This window comes from Mixophyes fleayi, chromosome 3, assembly GCF_038048845.1.
Source record: "Mixophyes fleayi isolate aMixFle1 chromosome 3, aMixFle1.hap1, whole genome shotgun sequence".
Classification (NCBI taxonomy): Eukaryota; Metazoa; Chordata; class Amphibia; order Anura; family Limnodynastidae; genus Mixophyes; species Mixophyes fleayi.
This window is the reverse complement of record NC_134404.1, coordinates 42,641,266-42,653,927: the sequence shown is the minus strand read 5'-3', so window position 1 is coordinate 42,653,927 and position 12,662 is coordinate 42,641,266.

The window sequence follows — 12,662 nt, the reverse complement described above, 5'->3', positions numbered from 1 at the left end:
TAAAAACTCACCTTTTTCTTAAAGCCTTTCTGTCTCCCACTTAACTTCCTACCTTATCTTCTGCCTCTGTCCCCCTACTCTCCCTCTCTCTGTCTGTCCACCCCTCCCCTTAGATTGTACGCTCCTCTGAGCAGGGCCATCTCTCCTCCTGTTTCCACCACTTCTAACTCTGCTCTCCAGCTACTTAGCCCTCCTCCTCGAGGGTCCTCCACCCCACGTCCACTCTCGCTCCCTCCTCCCCCCTGGGGGTCTCCCTGTCTTCCGCGCCCTCCTTCTTGGGCCCCGTCGTTTGCGGATCCTCCCTCCCCCTTCCCCGCCCTCTCTAGCTGTGCATTGAGCGTACTGAGTTGCTGTGTTTAATGTACTGTGCTGTCTCCCATTTTATTGTGATTTTGTTTGTCTCTGTACGGCGCTGCGGATGCCTTGTAGCGCCTTATAAATAAATATTAATAATAATAATAATAAAATACCCTTAAGATTTTAGTCATTCAGTGTTTTAGGTTCTCCTGAAATGTTGATGATCTAGACCTGGCCTGTGGCTCTCCAGGTGTTGTAAAACTACAAGTTGCAAAATACCCTGCCAGCAAAGCATCCTTGGTCTTGTAGTTTTACAACACCTAGAGAGCCACAGGCCTGCTCTAGACATTCACCTATTTCGCCTAATGGTAGTGCCAGCCCTGATTGGAGGGTGAAAGCAGAAAGCCCTAGAGATGCAAAAAAAATTGAATGAAGACCAATGGGCAGCATGATGGCTTAGTGGTTAGCACTTTTCCCTCACAGCACTGGCACTGGGGTCATGAGTTAAATTCCCAACTATATAGACTGAAGAAAGATACAGCGCTGAGAGGTATTCTACCCAAGTGTGTTATGATTGGACAATTTCAAAAGAGATAGTCACATAAATCCATCTCTTGAATATGACGTAAAATTTTAATAAAACATATAAAACATAACAAATATATACAATAATATCCCAACTATAGCCTTATCTGTGTAGAGTTTGTATGTTCTTCCCATGTTTGCGTGAGTTTCCACCAGTTTCCTCCGAAGCTCTAAAAACATACTAGTAGGTTAATTGGCTGCTATTAAGTTGATCTTGGTTTGAGTGTGTGTGTTAGGAAAATTAGACTGTAGGCTCCAATGGGGCACGGACTGATGTGAGTTCTCTGTACAGCGCTGCAGAATTAGTGGAGCTATGTAATCCTTGATATGGGCTCAAAAATGTCTTATATAAGTTTTTTTGTGTATATTCTAAATTCATAAAACATTATATTAGTTTGCTATCAGTTTGATAGTCCAAGGTGCCCCGTGAATCTAAGATTCCACTCAGATATGTTGCACAGCATGACAAACTCTACTGCAGCTTTTTTATGCAGACTTTATTAAAGAATACAAAAGAAAGGAACGATACTCAAACAGGCTAAAAAAAAAAAAAAAAATAGCTGCCACATTCAATGGATGAATAAACATTTTTGAATGGTGCCCTATAACACAAGCTCCCTGCAAGTATCCTAAGTTCCATTCTTGCTGGGAGCAATAACTATTCCCAGATAAACACATTTACTGAGTCCAAAATTCCTGACCTGATAAAATCACCTATAAAGTTGACACAAGGAGCAGGAGATTAGAGAGCTAATACACAGTAAGATATATACAGTAAGATAAGGAGACCACAAGTCCTAAATCACACCCGCCTGTGTTGTACATTTTTGGAATCCTCACACCAGAGCTCTACAATGGTATGGCAGAGAGATAATTTCTGTTTAACTGATAAAGAGATTACTTATCATGAAGTACAGAACTATTTTACCATTGTGTGGGTGGGCTAAGACAGAACAAAAGTACAAGCTATTAACTAGAACATAACTTAAGGATATGACCTGGATTAACCCGACCTGTGGATAGACCTTTACTATTAAACAAACTCTAAAGTTGCCCCTCACCTCCTAGTAAGTGATATGATATCTGCAGTGTGTAATGTATAAATAGTATAGACCAAACCAGCATATCATTTTTAACACAGTATATGTCACGGCAGCAAAGTGTATGAAAATAAACATCTGTGGATTGTCTGTTTCCATTCTTTTTAGTTGCTTATCATACTGACATAGGTTTATCTGCAAAGGGAAAACCATTCCTCTTCACACTGACATTTATCGATGATTGACAGCTGTCATATTACTAGTTCATGGGGGCCAAACAGGTTCATGCTTAGCATTAACAAGGTACCTTTGCTTTACAGTTGAATAAAACATGTTTTTATGTTTTGTATATAAATACTTAGTGCAAAGTCATTTCCATATATGAATAAAGAAGTGTTATGGTTCAAAATTGGATATCTGTGGAAAAAAAAATTATTTGTTCGGGAAAGGTTTATACATGGGTGTAATTCTAACAAAGAATATGCATTCATATAAATATATGGAGGTGTTAGTAAACCAATTATTTGAGAAAGAACTAGCGATTCATGCCATTCATATCATTTCATGAAAGGCCAGTCAGAAAATTTGCTCTCTCTCTCCCCCCTCTCCCACTCTCTCTCTCTCACTCTCTCTCAATCTCCCTCTCTCTCACTCTCCCACTCTCTCTCTCCCCTCCCTCTCCCCCTCCCTCTCTCTCTTCCTCTCTCTCTCCCATTCCCCCTCTCTCTCTCTCCCTTCCCCTTCTCTTTCTCCCCTTCCTCTCTCACTCTCCCACTCTCTCTCTCTCTCTCTCCCACTCTCTCTGTCTTCCTCCTCTCTCCCCCCCTTCTCTCTCTCGCTTTCTTTTTCTTCCCCCTCTTCCACTCTCCCACTCTATCTCTCTCCCCTACTCTCCCCCTACCTCTCTCTCTTTCTCTCTCTCTCTCTCTCACCCTCTCCCACTCTCTCTCTCTCTCTCTCTCTCCCCCTCCTCTCCCTCTCTCTCAATCTCCCTCTCTCTCACTCTCCCACTCTCTCTCTCCTCCTCTCCCTCTCTCTCTCCCTCGCTCCCTCTCTCACTTTCTCTCTCTCTCCCACTCCCTCTCTCTCTCCCTTCCCCCTCTTTTTCTCCCCTCCCTCTCTCTCTCTCTCCCACTCTCTCGCTCTCTCTTTCTCTCCCACTCTCTCTCTCCCCCTCCCCCTCTCCCTCCCTCTCTCTCTCTCTTTCTCTCTCTCTCTCTCTCTCACCCTTTCTCTCCCCACCTCTCCTATCCCTCTCTACCCCTCTCTCCCTCTCTCCCTCTCTCTCTCTCTCTCTCTCTCTCTCTCTCTCCCTGTAACACTCTCTATCTCCCTCTCTCTTTCTCTAAACTTTAGAGTTTTGTTTTACTTTATCAGACATTTGCTGAGTATTTTATGTCAAAAATTATATATATATATAACATATATATAAATCAACATGTAATGGAATTTGTAATTAATGTATTTCAGTTCTGAGAATATACCGGGTGTTGTTTATGTTGAGATGTTCGTCTGCATCAAAATGATCCCTACACTAATCACAAATGGAGTCAGTATAGATAATGCTATCCTTTATTTGATTTTTATCACCCTAGTTACTATTTGAGGAAAGCTCTCTAATTGTTTAATAGAACAACAGCTGGTCACTGCCCCAAGTATGAAATGGATACAAAAGAGGTTTGTAGCATTTAAATTAAAAAGGGCGGTAGTAATCATCATATCGATGTTGGCTACCCCGACAAGACTTACCCCGACGTCTTCACAGCGAACGGCTCCAGGGTGACAACCAACTGCAAGGCATCACGATGAAAGATGAACTCGGCGACAGTTGATGACGTCACTGGTGACCGCGATGCTGTTATCGGTGCTGTTAAGGGGGTAATGTAAGTATGCGGGCATGGACAATGTACTGTGCAAAGCATTGCACTTACCACCTACCTAAGCATTGTTGCAGACCAAGTACACCCCTTCATGGCAACAGTGTTTCCTGATGGCAGTGGCTAGTCAGTATATATATATATCTATATACAGTAATTTTGTCCTCATTATTTTCCAAATCATGTAACTGCCTAGACAGGGCCCCGCGCTGCCGGTCCACATAGAAGTCGCATGGACTCTATGGCTAGTTATGCCCTTAGGTAAAAGCTCATCAGTGATCTGTTCACATTAACAATCGTTGTATTTAATGACACCTTGGATTAATTGACTTCCATTGCCTGGGGCTTATGGGGTTTAGTATATGCCCTTTCCATAGTGAGACTGCCCAAAACCGTAGCTAGCCGCAAGATAACCACCATAATCTATCACAATACAACAACATATTCAATATCAATGAAGGCAGAAGTTTCAGTATGTAAACCCACTTTAAACAGATGAAATCTCAATGACTGCATTTTTCTATGCAACAAATATAATGATATTTCATATTTTTTTAGTCAGTAAAATGTTGTAAAAATGTATGTATGTTTTGTAACTCTTATCAAGGTTGATGCTTTGTGCAGGTCATGTAAAAGTCTCCAATACAGGGTTATCTGCTCACATTAACAACCATTGGTTTGAATGACGCCTTGGATTAATTGACTTCCATTGCCTAGGTTAAGTGTGTGCCCTCTCCCTAGGGAGGTGGCCTAAAATCACAGTTAGCTATAAGATAACCACCATAATCTATCATAATACAACAGCTCAATGGGACTAGAAGTTTCAGTATGTAAACCCCCCTGTGAGCGGAACGGATGGAATTTCAATTCCTGTGTTCCTGTGTTTTCCTTGCGCGACATGAAAGGCCGTTTGCCAGTGACATGGTTCTACGAATGCCGTTGGAAGCGATTGTGCGCCAATAAAGAGAGGGGATGTTGCTCAGCAGATGGCAATCTGCAAGCAGATACATGACATCACATGATGTGCCAAAACTTTCAACAACCAACATTAATATGTATTTTCTTGGGCAAATAGCATCCATGGCAGGATCATACATCAAGAACGTCGCAGCGTGACATCTCTGTTTCAGCAGCTGTGTAGTGTAATGACCGAGCCTGGCAAAGAATGACGTAACAATGGATCACACCTCCATCTGCAGGGCAAACCTCAAAACTACAGTAAACCTTTTTCTGCTTTTTCCTCTATGGGATTAATAAGTGTGATGCTGTAAAGAGTGTAATTTAGGGTTAATCATCAGGAATCAGGACACAAGGGTACCGATGTGACATACTCTTGATTTGTCCATAAAAATCACACAGTACTTTCTTCTGGGTAGAAAATACAATAAAGGACTTGAAGGCAAAGAAGCATCATCATCACCATTTATTTATATAGCGCCACTGATTTTGCAGCGCTGTACAGAGGACTCATTCACATCAGTCCCTGCCCCATTGGGGCTTACAGTCTAAATTCCTTAACATACACACACAGACACAGACACAGAGAGAGAGAGAGAGACTAGGGTTAATTTTGATAGCAGCCATTTAACCTACTAGTATGTTTTTGGAGTGTGGGAGGAAATCGGAGCACCCGGAGGAAACTAGGGATGTGCACCGGCCACTTTTGGTGTCTCGTGTTTTGTGTTTTGGATTCGGATTTGATTGAGGTTTTGGGTTCGGATTTGTTTCGCAAAACACCTGACGAAAGGTTTTGGTTCGGATTTAAGGTTTTGGATTCGGATTTATTTTGAAAAAAACATAAAAAGTGTTAAAATCAAGTTTTTTGGGTTTATTTTCACTCCTATGCTATTATTAACCTCAATAACATTCAATAACAATCATTTCCACTAATTCCCAGTCTATTCTGAACACCTCACACCTCACAATATTGTTTTTAGTCCAAAACATTTCACCGAGGTAGCTTTCTGGACTGCATAGTGCAGTGGTCCCGGTACACAATTTGGTGCCGGGGCCACAATACCTCCGCCTTCAAATGGTCTGAATTCCACTGCACAGCTGCCTGCTCCTACATCCTCTGCAGCATATACAGGGTGTAGTTCGAGCGTGTCAATACCTCTTGTTTTTGACGATGACAGGTCATTTTCATTAATTTATGATTTGGCAGCAACAGTCAACGTTGTTTAATATCTGATACGCCTCTATCTGGACTGCATAGTGGAGTGGCCCCGGTACCCAATTTGGTACCGGGGTCACAATACCTCCTCCAACTTTCAAGTGTAGTGTTTATAATTTATAAAAACTACAGTAGTTATAGCACGTCAATAACTCTTGTTTTAGACGACCATGGTACAGAGCATTCATCATTGAGATCCAATCAAGTATGTGAAAGACAGACAGCGTCGAAGTGTTATTTGTTGACTTTGTTAACCAAAAAATTGTCCCTGTTGCAAATATTCGTGCAATGAAGAGTGACTTTTTCATTTAAAGGCTCAAGCTTTCAAGTGTAGTGTTTATAAGTTATAAACACTACAGTAGTTCAAGCACGTCAATACCTCTTGTTTTTGATTATGACAGGGCATTTTACTTTTGGTTTAATTTGTTGAATTTGTTTTAATTTTGTTTTACTTTGTGCTCATGGCAAACGACTGTTGAATGGTCACATAATGGCAAAAAAAGAGTTGCAAGATGGAATTGTCCTTGGGCCCTCCCACCCACCCTTATGTTGTTGAAATAGGACATGCACACTTTAACAAACCAATCATTTCAGTGACAGGGCCTACCAAACAACTGTGGCTGAAATGATTGGTTTATTTGGGCCCCCACACCAAAAAAGCTATTCATCTCTCCCTGTACAAACTAAACAGGCTCTACTGAGGCAAGATGTCGTCCTCATCCTCAACCTCTGATTCCTCTCCCCCTACAGTGTGTACTTCCTCCTCCTCACACATTATCAATTCGTCCCCGCTGGACTCCACAACCACAGGTCCCTCTGTACTATCTGGAGGGCAGTGCTGTACTGGATTGAGGAATTGATAATTCATTTTTATGAACATCATTTTTTCAACGTTCTGAGGAAGCAACCTCCTTCGCCGCTCACTGACCAGGCTCCCCGCTGCACTAAAAACTCTTTCCAAGTACATACTGGAGGGGGGTCAACTCAGGTAAAATAGAGCCAGTTTGTACAGGGGCTTCCAAACTGCCTTTTTTACCTGCCAGTAACATAGCAGTACCACTGGACTTATACTGCTGAATCAGTGAACTTTGTAATATTGCAGTACCACTGGACTTATACTGCAGAATCAGTGAACTTTGCAATATAGCATTACCAATGGACTTATACTGCTGAATCAGTGAACTTTGTAATATTGCAGTACCACTGGACTTATACTGCAGAATCAGTAAACTTTGTAATATAGCAGTATTACTGGACTTATACTGCAGAATCAGTGAAATTTGTAATATGGCAGTAACAACAATGGACTTATACTGCAGAATAAGTGAACTTTGTAATATTGCAGTACCACTGGACTTATACTGCAGAATGAGTGAACTTTGTAATATTGCAGTACCAATGGACTTATACTGCAGAATGAGTGAACTTTGTAATATAGCAGTACCACTGGACTTATTCGGCAGAATCAGTGAAATTTGTAATATGGCAGTAACAACAATGGACTTATAATGCAGAATAAGTGAACTTTGTAATATTGCAGTACCACTGGACTTATACTGCAGAATGAGTGAACTTTGTAATATTGCAGTACCAATGGACTTATACTGCAGAATGAGTGAACTTTGTAATATTGCAGTACCAATGGACTTATACTGCAGAATGAGTGAACTTTGTAATATAGCAGTACCAATGGACTTATACTGCAAAATCAGTGAACTTTGTAATATAGCAGTACCACTAGACTTATACTGCTGAATCAGTGAACTTTGTAATATAGCATTTCCAATGGACTTATACTGCAGGATTGTTTTGGGATATTTTTATTTTTTTTATAACTTTTTTTGAATTTTTTTATAGTTTGGGAATAATGGGGGAATAACAATGCCCTTAGAAGTACAGAGCACAGGACACAGCACCACTGGACTGAACAGGACACAGCACAGGACCCAGCAGCACCACTGAACTCAGAAGGACAGAGCACAGGACACAGCACCACTGGACTGAACAGGACACAGCACAGGACCCAGCAGCACCACTGAACTCAGAAGGGCAGAGCACAGGACACAGCACCACTGGACTGAGCAGAACACAGAAAACAGCACAGCACAGAACTGAACAGCACGAGATATAGCAGGACAGACGACCACCTAACACACCCTCCCTCTACCCTGATCAATGCCCGAGTGAAGATGGCGGCGACTAGCGGGGAATTTATAGGATCCGAGTATCGCGAGATCCGACAGTGGGATTATGACTCAGAGCCTCTCTTTCAGTTTTGCAATTGGCGGGAATACCCGGATCTGTCTCGGATCCGGCTCGGATCCGCAACGTTCGGGTGGGCTCGGTTTTCAGAAATCCGAGTGCGCTCATCTCTAGAGGAAACCCATGCAAACACGGGGAGAACATACAAACTTCACACAGATAAGGCCATGGTTGGAAATTGAACTCATGACCCCAGCGCTGTGAGACAGAAGTGCTAACCACTGAGCCACCGCGCTAGATAGACATGAGATAGATATATAGATATTAGTTAGATAGATATGAGATAAATAGATATAGATAGATAGATATATGTAGTTCCATATGAGATAGATATATAGATATGAGATAGATATTAAAGTGCTAACCACTTAGCCACCATGCAGCACTAATGTTATCATACACCATAAACAGGGGGGACCAAGGAGGACCTGGCTAGCCTGGGAGGGGTGGGGGTAGCGAGAGTCGGCCAAGCAATTTATTAGGAATGTTTTAAAGACAAAAAAATGCAGGTGGCCCATGGTACAAGAATGCCAGTTCTCAGTGCTGTTTAGAGGGCAAGTATAAATATTATATTAATTATTCCATGTCTACTATGGATAAGTCCATTTCCAAAGTTGCAGTTGCAAAATACAATAAAAGAGTTATAACAACCAGAGGCACTTCTTCAAAATTATGGTTCCAAAAAAACCGAAAACAATATTATTTAGAAAACAAGTAAAGTCCCTATTTGAAATGAGTATATATCAAAACTGTTTAATACTGAGCTGAAGATTATACATGAAATAACTGGAGTGCTTATAGTTCACTAAATATGTCAAACCTGCATGCTTACAGTCATAGCTCTGTTTCGGTTTGGTATGTAAGCAGGAAGGTGCTTCTGTTACTAAGTAGGTACCTCCCAACTGACAGTGTTGAACTGGGGACCTCGAATGAGGTGGACCCTACATAGAAATGGCCGCAGCTATTGCCCAAAAGTGGATCTGTGGGGTGGATCGCTAGTGGGGTGTATTTTGTCCCGATTTGGCTTGCATAAATGTTGGGAGGTATGTAAGTAGGCAGAGTTTGAGTGACAGAATTGTAGAGTTACTGTGTAGAAATGCACTGTGTGGATTGGTGGAGTCATACTCAGATGCAGGGCCTGTGATGTTACATTAACTTAGATGACTGCATTTTCAGCAATGGCAGAACTAACGCCACTGCAGATGTTACAGCTGCTATAGGGCCCACAAGGGAGTGAGGCACGGCAGTGCCAGGTCACCCTCCCAGGGGACCATCCTCTTCTGATCATGTAACGAGATTGACACATGTGCAGTCAAGGTGCAATTGTAGTACATTGGGCATCAGTATGACATCCACTTGCTCAGTAGAGCCCCTTGCTCTGCTCCGCTGAAAGGCTGGAGACTCATAGCTGGACCTTCCTCTAAGTGTTTGCATGGTGACGCAATGTTCCACCCCTGTTCTCAGCTTTTTAACTTGATGAGGACCTATCTGGACACTATCTTAAATATGTGGAGGAGCTTTAGCTGTCTTTAGTGAAGGGAGGAGGGTAGGGCACAATCAGGAGTGAGTATGTGCCCTCCGGACTGGACCCCTATTGAATGACTTATGCCAAAATGAAGCCTAGCCAAGTAGAATCGATCAAAAACATGATAATAACCACCAAAGGTCCACTTATGGGAGGAGGCGGGATTGGGGGTTTGAAGTGTTGTAGTAATATCATACTCCAAAGCTGGATGAATTTATGAGTCTCATTATTCATATATGCAGAAATTTTCTCCATGGATTGCTGTAAGAAGAGTGGGGCCCAATAACTTGCGACTAGGCATCTAGGACAGGTCCACCAGGTGTAGTAGAAGGAACCTAGCTTAAGACATCCTCTCCAGCACTGTGGGGAAGTTGTGCCAAATATCCTTTATGGTCTAGTTGGTACTAAGTACCGCCTGTGCTAGTTCTTGTAGGAGCTTTCTTTCATTTGGATTGAGATTGAGGACTTTGACATCCTTTCCTGGATTGTTGACCATGTCTTCTCATTTGGAAACCTACCCATATATGCATGTACAGTTTTTTTCATATATTATTATTTATGGTCGCACTGGGGCATGAAGGGCCCACCGGGAGAACGCAATGGTAATGCTCATATAATATAGTGTGTGCGTCTCCGTAAAGCCACTGAATGGGTGTGGTCAGCCCATGAGGGAAATGGCTAGTATCATAGTGTAGTATTAAAAGGGCTTGTTTTTGCTTTGCCCTCTATATTAATAGGGTTACCGACAGACATAATCCTCTCTACTGGATCCTATATATCAAACATTGAGGCAGTACACCGTGTTCTGTGAATGCCTTTATCAGATACAATTGCTAAATTACAAAAACAGTAAAATGGAACTTGTTAACTATACGGGTGCCACTGTAGCTCACCAGCGCCATGCAGATTCCATTTGAACCGCTGTTTTCAAATCTCCCACTGCTGCTCAAGTGCTAGATTTGGAAACAGCGGTTCAAGGGGAAGAAGGTAGTTTACTTAACAAGTACCAAAAGAAGAAATGAACAATATTTATTTAAATAAGTTAAAACATTTTTTTTATTAGTTATATATTTTTTGAAAATTCTGCAGCTGAAAGGCTTCTTTAATAGTAAATAATAAATATAATATAGTAGGGAATGGTGTTACCAGAACAGGGAGCACCACGTTGATGCTTGATAAATAGCATCCCCCAACAGGGGTTATTGCAAGTGGTAACTTGATTAATATATAGGGCAAAGTGGAAACAAGCCATTTTGCAGGCAAAACACCCATTTTCTCCTGGTTTTGATAATCTATACCTAAAACTACCTTTTAAGGACAGGTCGCTGCTCATGGGCCAGTGCTCTGTCCTTGCCCCTTAGCCTAAAATTTGCCAGCCAGCCCCTGGACACAATGATATCCCTTACAATGTACAAAGAGATGCAACACAAGAGACTTAAACGAATTTGCAGAGTTGGAGCTAGCGTTTTATGAATAATACATGGGATACAAAGGGCTTTTAAATGACGTCTCCTTAGTGTAGAGAATTCATATATGAGGGTTAACCCGACAGTGTATTGGTAAGAAAAACAGAAAAGTTTAAAGTCAAATATGGTAATTGTCCATGTTTAAGACGTTGTACCGGTTGGCGTTTGACTTGTACTTAAAACTTAAGCTCAAAAGCAACTGAAACCGCATGTATAAGGCAAATACTTTTAACATGTAACTGTTAACTTGCACCTTTGTTAACAGAACTTATGTAAATGGTGAAAATATGGGATGTCAGAAACATAGTTATTTAAAATAAAGGTGAAATATTCAATTAGCCGTGATGTCCCTTAGAACATCCCATCTGCGCATTTTTATGTTCCTTAGGTAGAAATATCCGCTCATTTTTCCTTGTACCTCTATGGGGCACAAATAAAATATCCGTCGCAAAGTATCTGCGGAATGGTCGTGAGACACTTTGCTTCTAATTGAATTCCCCCCATAGAGTCACAAGGGAATGAAATCAAATCAACTTGAACTCTCGTAAGAGTCTTGCGTGATATGTGGCTGGGCACAATTCTGGGTATTGCGGTCCCCTGAAACATGGCTGATTTTTTTGCTAGCACCTCTATGACGTGTAAGGAAAAATCAGAGATGTTTCAGGTACCATACATCTTATGAAGTCTTATCATGCGAGACTCCGGCGGGACAGCAAAGTGAACTGAATCAGCCCCTTGGAATCTAATAGGATCTGACAGACATGTAACAGAATCTTTATATTGCGCATCAGTGTTCTATCGGAAAGTACACTTTTAATCTGTTTCCACTGGTGGGCGTAGTCCCATAGATTGCTTTCTTTGGTGAAGAATGTCTTGATCTCAGGTAACATGAGGTCTTCCCAGGACTAGGTACTCTGGTTGTGGTCTGTGACACTTGTATAGAATGCCTGCTGATATGGTATTACAGATAGGTGTCTCTTTCGGGAGAGTAGGGCACCCTCCTGCATCTGCCCACTTTCTAATGAAGTGGGCAAAATCAGAGCCGCAATGACACGATTTTTAAGGAATCGCGTTATTTTGGCCATGCCCCCACTAAAAAATTACGCAATTGCGTCATTATTTCACAGGGGCGTGGCCAAATTATGCAATTCGTCAAGCCCCGCCCCCCTCCCTCCATACCCCCACTGGGAACTCCTGGAGGGAGAATTCAGAATGTTGGCCAGTATGTGCTTTCGTGGATATCTTATCAGTATCTCGACCTCTCAGCGGCCTTTGACACCGTTGACCACCCCCTCCTGCTTCACACCCTTCAGTCCATTGGCCTCTCCGGTACCGTCCTCTCCTGGTTCACCTCTTACCTTGCCGACCGTTCCTTCTCTGTTTCCACCTCTGATTCTCTCTCCCCTTCTTCCTCCCTTCCAGTCGGGGTCCCTCAGG